Consider the following 12,652-nt stretch of genomic DNA (forward strand, 5'->3'; position numbering starts at 1 on the left):
TGTAGTGAAAAGATCAGTGGCGGCCGGGGGTACAGTGCGGGAAGGAGTGGGAAGGGCTTCCAAAGAGGCAGCAGGAAATGTTGAGGGAGGGATGTATTTGTTAATTAACTTCATTATGATGGTAGATTCACGGTCATATGCGTATGTTACGGTTTCATGAAATCGTACACTTAAAATATATGCAGTTTATTTATTCCATGTCAATTATGCATCAATGAAGCTGGGATTTTTTAAATATATATATATATATATTTTTTTTTATGTTTATTTTTGAGAAAGAGACAGAACATGAGTGGGGGAGGGGCAGAGAGAGGGAGACACAGAATCTGAAGCAGGTTCCAGGCTCCGGGCTGTCAGCACAGAGCCCGACGCGGGGCTTGAACCCACGAACCATGAGATGGGGACCTGAGCCGAAGTTGGAGGCTTAACCGACTGAGCCACCCACTGAGCCCCAACTGGGATTTTTTTTTTTTTAACTGTAAGGAAGAGAAACTGAAGTAAAGGATAAAGGGCTGTAGCAACATGCGTTATGAATTTCAAGCATAATATTCCTCCCAGTACGTGAAAAATAGTTCAAAGTAAAATGCGTTCCTGAGTAGACAGCCAACAAGGTCGGGTGTCCGAACGCCTATCCTGGGTCAAGCCTCGGCCTCCGAAGTCTACGTGAGCTGGCTCAGTACGTCCTCCCCACAGCCTGCCGACCAGGGACCGTACTGTCCTCATTTTACAGCTGAGGAAATGGAGTCACAGAGAGGTGAAGGAACTGGCCCAAAGTCACACAGCTAGAAATGGGTCAAGCCCAGAAAACAGACCGAAGCGGTGGCTCGGGAGCCTGAGCTCCTCTCCATGACCCTTCACTGGCTCCTCGTCCTGTCTCTTGTTGCACCTTATTCAGTTGGCTGAAATCAACTGCATCTTGTTTACGCACCTACTTCCTGAGTGAGTTCTCCGTGGGAGGCCCCACGGTTCTTGCCCACAGCCTCCAGCCTGAGCTGCCCTTCCTTCTCTTTCCTAGGACCCCCACTACCACTGCACCTCTTCGGGAACGTCTTAGAGTTCCAGAGCCTTCTCGAACCTTCCAGGCGTTTTCATGCCTCTGTACCTACACTCTTGGGAACCTTCTGCCTGATACGTGCTGCCTGTTTTGCCAGAGCACCTCATCTCAGGCTCAGCTCGTCTATGAAGTCTTTCTGACCCAAGCCCCCTGCCACCAGCAGAGTGGGCTCCCCTCCTCTGCTCCCCTGTGCCTCGCTGAGACTCCAGGCCCAGCTACCGTGTGCAAGCAGGAGGGCCTGGCTATCAAGGATGCGAGTTTCTGGGAAAGACACGAAAAAGTCGTAGTAAAAATCCGTCGGGCTCTGTGCTGACCGCTCGGAGCCTGGAGCCTCCTTCGGATTCTGTCTCCCTCTCTCTCTGCCCCTCCCCTGCTTGTGCTCTCTCTCTCTCTCAAAAATAAATAAACATTAAAAAAAATTTTTTTAAGTCATAGTAAATCATGTGGGGCAGGGGGAGGCTAATTGGGGTTTATCTCGTAAATAAAATTTTAAAGTGTGAAAAACGGCTTAGCTAATATTTCACACAATTTGGTCTATATGATAAACTGATTCCTGGGACCGGTCAGGAGAGTCATCAGTCCTTCTGGAGATTCTGACAAGGTATAGGATGATAGGACACACCACGTAAATGACATCTTTTTTTTTTTTTTCCACACATTTGAGGGATTCATCAGCACTCCAAGGGGCCTCTGCTATGGAGGGTCCTCAAATCACTGTCCTCGAAATCTCCTACGCTGGGTCAGTGCAGCGAATGTGCTCTTTACCCAATGTTCCGTGAGTTCGTTCCGTCAGATCCTCCTTCGTCACCAGCTTTGCTTGTGGCAGAAGAAACTCTTGAAAAACACTGGGGTCCCAAAGATGAGCATGTCCTAATCCCTGGAACTTTCCAGTATGTCACCTTCCACGAGAAGGGGGCCCTCACGGATGAGATTAAGGTTAACCATCTTCAGAGGGAGAAGGTTGTCCTGAGTGTACCCACAAGGTAATCTCGAGGGTCCTTCTCAAGGGACGCACGGGGGTCAGATGTAGAAGGAGAAGATCTGGGGATGGGAGCAGAGGTCAGAGGGGAGAGCAGGTGCCACGTGGCTGTCCGTGAGCATGGAAGGGGCCTCGAGCCAAGAGATGCAGAAGCCTCTGGAAGCCGGCGGGCTCTCCCGAGAGCCTCCAGAAGAGGCCTCGCCCCGGGTTTTATTTATTTATTTAAAAAAAAATTTTTTTTTTAACATTTTTTTTGTTTTTGAGACAGAGAGAGACAGAGCATGAACAGGGGACGGGCAGAGAGAGAGGGAGACACAGAATCCGAAGCAGGCTCCAGGCTCTGAGCTGTCAGCACAGAGCCCGACGCGGGACTTGAACCCACAAACCGTGAGATCACGACCTGAGCTGAAGTCGGACGCTTAACCGACCAAGCCACCCAGGCGCCCCATCGCCCAGGGTTTTAGCCCCAGTGAGACTCGTGTCACATTTCTGACCCCGAGAAGTGCAAGACAATAAATAGGTGTCAAGTCGCTAAGTTTGTGATCACCCGTTGCAGCAGGAACAGGAAACGAAGGGACGCGTGTTCACACTTTTCTCCACTTCCGGGGAATCATGCATCTTTGAAAACGTCACGCTACAAGCTGAATGGTGAGGCCCTAACGCCCAATGTGACCGTGTTTGGAGACCGAGCTTCTAGGAGTTCAGGTAAAACGAGAGGTGCCTGGCTGGCTCAGTCGGTAGAGCACGCAAGTCTTGATCTCGGGGTCGGGAGATCGAACCCCACGTGGGGTGTGGAGCCTACTTAAAAAAATAATAATAATAAGGTACAATGAGATCATGAGGGTGGGCCCTGACCTGATGGGATTGATGGCTCTCTCTCTCTCCCTCTGTCTCTGTCTCTCTGTCTCTGTCTCTCTGTCTCTGTCTCTCTGTCTCTCTCTGCCACATGGGGACACAGCAAGAAGGCAGCTGTCTCAAGCCAGGAAGAGACCAAAGCCCAGCCGTGCTGCCATTTTGCTCTTGGCCTTTCAGCCTGCAGAACCGTGAGAGAATAAATTTCTGTTAAGTCACCCCATCCGCGATATCTTGCCGTGGCCGCCTGAGCTGACGAGGCTCCTGGCGATTTCCTTCACGATCACGGGGGACGCTGTGCTAGGCGGCAAGCCCCCCGCTCCCGTCGCCCCCGGCTCTCCTCCCAGACTCCCAGCCCCTTGCTGACAGCAGCTACACCTGATTTTGCACCCCCTCCCCTGGGGGCCACACTGGCTGCTCACTGTCAGGGGCAGAAGCCTGGCCTTGATTCTGCACGGTTCTCAAGGTCCTTTAGCAGAGCGGCCCCGGGGACGAGAGGCCTCCAGTGACGGCATCACGATCCCTTCTCCTCTGCGTGGGCCGCTCCCCTCATTCCCAGGAAAGGTGGCACTGCCCTGGGGGCTCTGCAGTCACTTCCCTGCTTGCCAGTCGGAGTCTCAGAGGCTATTCCCCGGGGACCTCGCCAAACAGGCAAACATTAAGATTGTAGTGCTCGCCGGCCTCAGGGGCGGATCTGACTCCAGCGGAGAGATGTGGGTTTGTGGTTTTAGCTGCATGAGCGTTGGAGCGGAGGAGGGACAGCGGTCTTGCTGGAGGTGATGTTGCAAGCGATCTCATTAGCAGCTCTTCCGGTGATGAGGGCCTTTGGTTCCCCCGCTGCCACCTCTACCTGCTGGGACTTGGGTGGTAACCCTGTGGGTGAGAAGGATCGCCTTGAACTTGTCTTTCTGTGTGTCCATCTCCTATAGCCCAGCCCAGAAGCCTGCACACCACCGCGTGACCCAGTCAGTGCCACATGGAACGTAAGGATTGTCCTGATGAACCTTGCCCAGATCCCTGACCCCCAAATCATCACATAGAACGAAGTGAATGTTTTAAGCCGCTAGGTTTGGGGTCATCTGTGACTCAGCAGTAGATAAGGGCAACCCTGATTGCCTCTACCTTTGGACAGTCAGCGAGTCAGAGACAGGAAATCATATTGAATGACTATCAAGTGCCCCTGCAGGAACTGGGGCTTGGTCGGGGGCGGGGGGGGGGGGGGATTCAGAAGGATAAGAAAAAAAGTTTGAGACCCTGCTACGTGCCAGCCCCCATGCCAAGCATTTCTACCTGTTACTTCAGGAGACTCACACGCCCTGGGTCAGGTAGGAGTCCCTCTTCTCACACTACAGAGGACCCCGCAGAGGCTTGGAGAGGGGTAAGGTGACTTGTGAAAGTGGCATCTCAGCATTTGTGCATTCAGCATTCATTCATTCATTCCCTCAGCCAAAGTCTCTTGAGTGTCTGCTGTAAGCCAGGCTCCACGTGAGGTGTTAGGGAGGCACAGGAGAAAGAACAGAGTAGATTCTGAATTAGGGAGGAGAGTGGCTGGGGGAGGGGGCACGTCTCAATAGAACGGTCAGAGTCGGCCTCTCTGAGAAGGGGGGATTCGAACCGCGAATTCTGGGGCAGCCTCCTCTCCACTCTGAGTCCCACATTCTGCAGCCCCCTGGTCCACGGCAGGGCTGCGCAGGCTGCGTGGCACTAGATAATAGTGCCCCCATGTTGCCCACGTGGGCACAGTGGCTGGATGCCATCCCATGGCTCCCTGTTAATTGCTCTGGAGCACAAGGGCCGTATAATTTGGATCAAAAGGGCCCTCTCAATGGAGACTTAATTGTTGTGCTTCATGCTGCCCTGGGGCTAGCTGAGCCAGGAGCACTGCCTCTGGAGTCACAAGGTCATTGTGCTGGCCTCAGCATTGTCTGCGTAGGCTGCTTAAACCTCTCCCAGCCTCAGTCTCTTTGCGTATAAAATGGGAATGAGAAACTGCCCCCTGGTGACCTCATGGCACTATAGGTGAGGATCAAGTAAGGAAGTTGATGTGAAAACAATTCCATAAATATGTCCTGAATCCTCAGTTCTAGCCACACAGACAAATTGGTGATCTTAGAATTTGCCTTGCATATCCATTTATCCATCTATCCATCCATCCATCCACCCATCTACCCATCCATCCATCATCCATCCATCCACCCATCCACCTACCCACCTACCCATCCATTCATCCACCCGTCTACCCATCCACCCACCCATCCATCCATCCATCCACCCGTCCACCCATCCATGCATCCACCCATCCACCTACGCATCCACCCATCCATCCATCCACCCATCCACCCACCCATCCATCCATCCACCCATCTACCCATCCATCCATCCATCCATCCACCCATCCACCGACCGATCCATCCATCCACCCATCCATCATCCATCCATCCATCCACCCATCCATCATCCATCCATCCACCCATCCACCCACCCACCCATCCACCCATCCATCCATCCACCCATATACCCATCCATCCATCCATATACCCATCCATCCATCCATCCACCCATCCATCCACCCATCCATCATCCATCCATCCATCCATCCATCCACCCATCTACCCATCTACCCATCCATCCATCCATCCATCCATCCACCCATCTACCCATCCATCCATCCACCCATCCATCCATCTACCGATCCACCCACCCATCCATCCATCCACCCACCCATTCATAAACCCATCTATCCATCCATCCACCCATCCATCCATCCTTCCATCCACCCACCCATCCATCCATCCACCCACCCATTCATAAACCCATCTATCCATCCATCCACCCATCCATCCATCCTTCCATCCACCCATCCATCCACCCATCCATCCATCCACTCGTCCACCCGTCCACCCATCCATCCACCCACCCACCCATCCATCCATCCATCCACTCGTCCATCCATCCACCCATCCATCCACCCATCCATCCACCCACGCATCCATCCACCCGTCCACCCATCCATCCATCCATCCACCCATCTACCCATCCATCCACTTATCCATCCATCTATCCACCCATCCATCCACCTATCCATCCATCCACACATCCACCTATCCATCCATCCACCCGTCTATCCATCCATCCACTCATCCATCCATCCATCCATCCATCCACCCATCCATCCATCCACCCGTCCACCCATCCATGCATCCACCCATCCACCTACGCATCCACCCACCCATTCATAAACCCATCTATCCATCCATCTGTCCATCCATCCATCCATCCATCCACCCATCCATCCACCCATCTACCTATCCATCCATTCATCCATCCATCCACCCATCCATCCACCCATCCATCCATCCACTCGTCCACCCGTCCACCCATCCATCCACCCATCCATCCATCCACTCATCCACCCATCCACCCATCTACCTACACATCCACCCATCCATTCATCCACCCATCTACCCATCCATCCACCCACCCACCCACCCACCCATCCACCTATCCATCCATCCACCCATCCATCCATCCACGCATCCATCCACCCATCCACTTATCCATCCATCCACCCATCTACCCATCCATCCACTTATCCATCCATCCATCCACCCATCCATCCACCCATCCACCTATCCATCCATCCACCCGTCTATCCATCCATCCACTCATCCATCCATCCATCCACCCATCCATCCATCCACCCATCTACCCATCCATCCATCCATCCATCCACTCATCCATCCATCCATCCACCCATCCATCCATCCACCCATCCACCCACCCATCCATCCATCCACCCATCTACCCATCCATCCATCCATCCATCCACCCATCCACCCACCTATCCACCCACCTATCCATCCATCCACCCACCCATTCATAAACCCATCCACCCATCCATCCATCCACCCATCCACCCACCCATCCATCCATCCACCCATCTACCCATCCATCCATCCGTCCACCCATCCATCCACCCATCTACCCATCCATCCATCCATCCATCCACCCATCCACCCACCTATCCACCCACCTATCCATCCATCCACCCACCCATCCATCATCCATCCATCCACCCACCCATTCATAAACCCATCCACCCATCCATCCACCCACCCATTCATAAACCCATCCACCCACCCATCCATCCAACATTTCTTGTGTGCCCATTTTGTGCCAGGCATGGGTTCCAGGGTGGTAGAGCTTGCTAGCACAGAGTCACTGGCCTCTAAGAGCTGACTGTCCAGAGAGGAGACAAGTAAAGAAACAGAAAAGGGTAAGTAGAGAGTCATAAAGCTGCTGGGGAGGGGAGTTTGGGGCTGGGCTTTGAAGCTTGAACAGGAGTCTGCCCCTTGAAGAAGTGTGGGAGGTCATCCCAGCAAAGGAAACTGCATGTGCAGAGAGGTGCAGCTTGGGTGGCCCAAGAGAGTGGACAAGGGTGCCCAATGAGGCTGGGAGTGCAGTGTCTGGATTGGAAGCACCTCTGCAGGCTGGCAGGGGAGGCTGGACTTGGTTCCTGGGCAACTGGGAGCCATGCAGGGATTCCTCAGCAGGGGAGAGATCTAGTGAGCTTTATTCTGGGGGAAGGGGTCTCTAGTAACTGTGGGAAAGGTGAAAGGCTGGGGGCAGAACAGTCTGTGAGAGGCAATTGCAATGGCTTAAACCACTCATTCGTCCACTCAACAAATACTCATTGGACACCTACGTCAGCTTGCCCTGGGCAGGTGCCGGAGGTACATAAGATGGCTCTTAGATTCCAGCAGAAGAAGAAAACAGACATGAACGTACAAGGAATGTGAGGCTGAGGGAAGCCGCAGAGAAAGCCACAGCAGATGTGGACAGGTGCATGCAGCTGGTTGGCCCCAGTATCCCTATTCACCACCCCTGGTGACCCCTTGGGAACGGCAGGGGCTGGTGAGCTAAAAACCCCATTTCCCAGACTTCCTTGCAGCTCGCGAGAGGAGACAAGTTAGGCTCCGGTGAGTGGACCCAGTTGTTGGAACAGAAGAAAGCCAACCCAGGCAGCGCCCTCCCTCTACAGCTTTGGGCTACTTTTCACAGGCAGCTAGGGCGTGTTTCTGCAGTGAGCCATGTTACGGTGAGTCCGGGCAGGGACCGAGGGACAGGGACTATGTCCTTCCCCTGTGCTCCAGGGTCCAGCACTGTGCCCGATGCAGCAAGTTTGAGGGACTGAACCGTCACTACATCAGCCCGACTGTGAACTGTGGGTCTGCAGAGACGATCTTAGTTATCCGAGTTCCGCCTGCCAGCAAGGAGGGTCCCGCCCTTCGCCTCCGGCAAAGAGAACGTCAGGAGCCGTGTGGCCTCCGCCAACGGGGGCTGTCACCCAGCGTTGTGGGAACTGCGGGGAAGCAGAGTGAGGAAGGGGTGACCGAGCAGGCCAGCGGAGGGGCACGTGGCCGGCATTGTCACCGTGGCGCCTGGTCCCCACTCCACACTTTTCCGTTCATGGGAGGGCTCGGCCTGTGCTGGCCCCCAGGCTGGGCACCCAGCAGGTGTTTGCTGGTGTGAGTGCCGAGCTCCTCTCCCTGCAAACCAGATGGCCGCAGTTCGCCACTCCCCAGCGGTGGCGCCTACAGATGGTTTTCTCATCTCTGAAACGGAGACAGCCCCTCTTAGTGTCTGTCCCAGGTCTGGTTCCCTGAGAGACACTGCCATTCGCGTGTGGGAGATGTCGGGGAGGGGGGGGACACAAGGGCAGGGAGCAGGGGCCGGGGACCCTGCAGGGGCAGCATGGGCTCAGGAGGAGGGGCCCTCAGGCAGGATTGTCCCCCTCCCTGCCCCTTGAGCAGGAGGGCTCTCCAGCTGAGGGCAAGTCTGGAGAGGGACACACCCTCGGCTACCAACACCCCCCACGGCTGGGAACAAGTGTCTCCCCCTGAAGGCGGTCGGGGCTTCGAAACTTGACGTCCACCGTGGCCTTGCTGGGGGACCACGTACCCGCTGCTACTTCTCTGTGCTCGGGGGGCCAGCAGCCACGTTTCTTCTGGTGTGAAAAGCTATTATGTCTGTATGGGAGCCCAAGCCCACCCCAGGCAGGTGAAGGAGGTGAGGGATGTGAGGGAGGCCGTGGCCTTGGGCAGAAACAGCCTTGTTCCCACGTGGGAAGTGCCTCCGTCGTGAGCAGGCAGACCTTCGGAGTGAACTCTGGGGCACCGCTGGGGGCTGGGGGCTACCTTCGATCGGACCCGGTTTCCCAAACAAATAAATACGTGGGGCACCGTGCAATTCCCCACTTCAAATAAACCCCATTTCCCCGTGGAACAGAAACTACAGCTTAGCATTTCTTGGCAGCCAATGGCTTCCAGAATTTCATGCAGGTTAAAAATAAAAATGCGAAGCATGATGCTAATGCCTTCTGTTCTCTCCGCGCTTTCCAGTTTGCAAAGTATTTTCTGAGCCATGTCTCAGCACGGCACGGATCCCTGCCACCATCTTTGGAGACGGATTGTTTCGTTCCGAACGGTGGATAAGGAAACCGAGGCACGGAGGGGCAAAGTCCCGGGGGCTGCCCCCGTCCACTCGGCCCCTGTTGGGCATCCGTCTGCTCTCCAAGTTGTCATGTTAGGGGACAAGGCACAGGGGTTAGAGAAGGAACCCCTGTGTGTGATGTCCTCCTGTTCGTGCGTTGGGCAAGACCGGGGAAACCATCAAACCTCAAATCAGCAAAAAACCAACCCTCACTAACCCCGAAAAGGCTGGAAATGGCGTCCACATCATTTGCGTCTCCCCCCAGGGGACATTTTCCACTCTGTACCTGACTTGGTGCTGGTACCCACCAGGGTCCAATGGGAAAGAGACGGTATTTTTTTTTTTTTTTACATTTATTCATTTGGGGGGGGGAGGGGCAGAGAGAGAAAGACACAGAATCCGAAGCAGGCTCCAGGCTCCCTGAGCCCCAGGTTCCAAATCAACAGTAATAGACTCAGTGCCTGGGGTTGTTAATCCAGAGCGAGAGTGAGATACTCTTAAAGTGTGCTCAGAAATCAGCCTGTGGGAAAGACGTGCCATTGCGGGACCGGCTGGGGTGAGGTCTCTGGGGGGGGGGGGGGGAGCTCAACCACTCACAGGCACAACAAAAATAATACAATTCCTGTCTCTTCTTCCAGGAAGTCCTCCCTGACTGACGCTACCCTCCAGCTCGTTAGGCACCCCTGGGCTACCACATCCCCTCCACCCCACGCCCCACCAGGCCTCTATCATAAGTCAGTCCACATCTTCAGGGTCCTTTTGTCTGCCTTCCCTCGGAACTGGGCGCTCCTTGAGGGCAGTGCTGTGTCTTTTTCTCCCTAGAGCTGCAGATCGCGCACATTTCCCGGCCCCGCAGGAGGCTGGTCCCTCCGCAAAGAGCTGTTGAACGAACAAAGGCACGGATGAATGGATTTTAGCTTCCGGCGATGCTGAGAGGCAGAAGGAATAGACAGTGTCACCCCGTCCTGGAGGAGGGGGGCGGCCCTCAGAATGGAAGCAAATCATCCGAGGGCACCGAGAGGCCAGTTGGTAGTTGACTCCGGGTGAGAGCGTCCCAAGGACTTCTGTAGGACGATACATCCTGGTGTCGCCTTGTTTCTAACTGAACGACTGCTAAGAGCGCTGCTCCGTGACCCTCGAGAAGGCCTCCTGGCCGGAGGAGAGCCAGCGGGGGCCCAGGGTCTCCAGCGAGCCCGGGGAACCAGAAAGGGCTGCTTCTCAGAAAATAATGGCGCCCAAATCCCTGTTCACCTTATTTAATGCTCCAAATTTTCTGAGAGGCCTAATTGAACATTCCTCCGTGGAACCCTCTAGATGGAACAATTAGCTGGCCTCTTAGCAGCGAGCAGCTCCCTAGGCAGGCCCCAGATTTATGTCTCGTGGGGAGGCAGCCTATTAGCTGTGGCCATAAATCTCGGGGCCCTGGCTGGCAAGGTGGATTTTAATAAAATCATAGGGGACAGAGCCAGGCTGGGGCGGCAGATTTCCGGGGGGAGAGCCAAAACTTGCCCGTAATTAATCGGGACACCTTTGAGCGCTGGGGAAGTGTCCAGGATTTTAATGAAAAGTCAGGAGCTGCAAACAGTGGCCAGCTGGCAACCACTCCAATCTCCCTGCTGGGGTAGGGATGTAAGGAATCGGGTGAGGGGGCCCGGGTCAGCCCTGCCAAGAGGTCTTGAAGTCGGGGTGATACTCAGTGGACACCGGGACGGTTCTTCTGTTAGTTTAAGTAGGAACACACTTTCGTACCAGCTGGTAAATTGCTTCCCCAATCTGCTGAGGACCTCCTACTTTCTAGGGACCCCGTCCAGGGATCCCTGGACCCCCCCCCAGAGTCCAGAAGCAGGAGAGTAAGTGCCCGGCCCAACAAGGGGCTTCCCGATCCTGACTCAGGGCTTCGCCACTTGGGGTCAGTGTCCCAGACCCTTCTTTGCCTCCACACGCTGGGGTGTCCCGGGGACCCACCCAGACCCTCTTTGCACCCGGTCCCTTCTCTCCTCTCTGCATTCTTTTGCAAGTCTAGATCTGCAGCGCATGCCCGTCTTTGAGCCCCGGATCAGGTACCCACGTGCTCCCCAGCAGGCATCTTTCCAACGCGTCCCAAACCGGACAGCCTCCCTGCCCCCTCCCCTCCCTGCCTCCCTCCACCCCTGTCTCCCCGTCCTCACCTTGGCGGAGAGCTGCTTCACTCTGTGTGCACAGGCCCTGAACTCCGGAATGTTCCTGAGTACCCCGTCCTCAGTATGCCTTGCCAGATCTTCCTCCAAAGCTGCCCCCACTGGCCATCCTCACCAGGGCTGCCCCGCCCCCGCCACTTGTCTCGGTCAGTTCGGGTCGCCGCACCAAAACCTCACACACCAGGTGCTTACGCAACAGACACATGTTTCTCAAGGTTCTGAGGGCTGGGAAATCCAAGATCAAGGTGCCAGTCATTTCAGACCCTGGTGAGGACGCTTCCTGGTTTGCAGACAGACGCCTTCCCATGGGCGGAGATAGAGAATTCCGGTGTCTCTTCTTGTCTTCTAAGGACGCCAATCCTATCATGGAGCTCCACCCTCATGACCTCCTGTAAACCTAATCTCCTCCCAAAGGCTCCACCTCCAAATACCATCCCATTGGGGGTTGGGCTTCAAAATATAAACTTTGAGGGAGACACAAACATTCCATCCATGGCATCACCATTGGCTTCTGCCTCCTGGACTGCAGTCAACTCCTACCTTGTCTCCCCACTCGTGTTCTTGCCTGCCAGTCCCCTCCACACAGCAGCCCAAGAGAGCTTCTAAAAATTCAAATAAGGTCATGTCACTGCTCTGTCAAGGGCTGTGAAGGGTCTGGGATTTTAGCCTCCTTACAAACTAACAAGCAGAAGACACGAGACTCTTGGATCAGAAACAAAGAATAGCATATTACCGACAGCAATAGCAATAGCCAGGATATCATTTTCTCAAATTCCCCAAATCCCGTAGGATGAAACCACCGGATCAAGAAATTGCCGCACACGGGCGCCTGGGTGGCTCAGTCGGTGGAGCGTCCGACTTCAGCTCAGGTCATCACGATCTCGCGGTCTGTGAGTTCGAGCCCCGAGTCGGCCTCTGTACTGACAGCTGGGAGCCTGGAGCCTGCTTCGGATTCTGTGTCTCCCTCTCTCTCTGCCCCTCCCCTGCTCACACTCTGTCTCTTTCTCTGTCAAAAATAAATAAAACATTTAAAAAAATTAAAATAACAAAAGAAATTCCTGCACAGGTAGAGGGATGCTTTACAGGAAAGGAGCCCCA

Source organism: Leopardus geoffroyi, chromosome B1, assembly GCF_018350155.1.
Source record: "Leopardus geoffroyi isolate Oge1 chromosome B1, O.geoffroyi_Oge1_pat1.0, whole genome shotgun sequence".
Classification (NCBI taxonomy): domain Eukaryota; kingdom Metazoa; phylum Chordata; class Mammalia; order Carnivora; family Felidae; genus Leopardus; species Leopardus geoffroyi.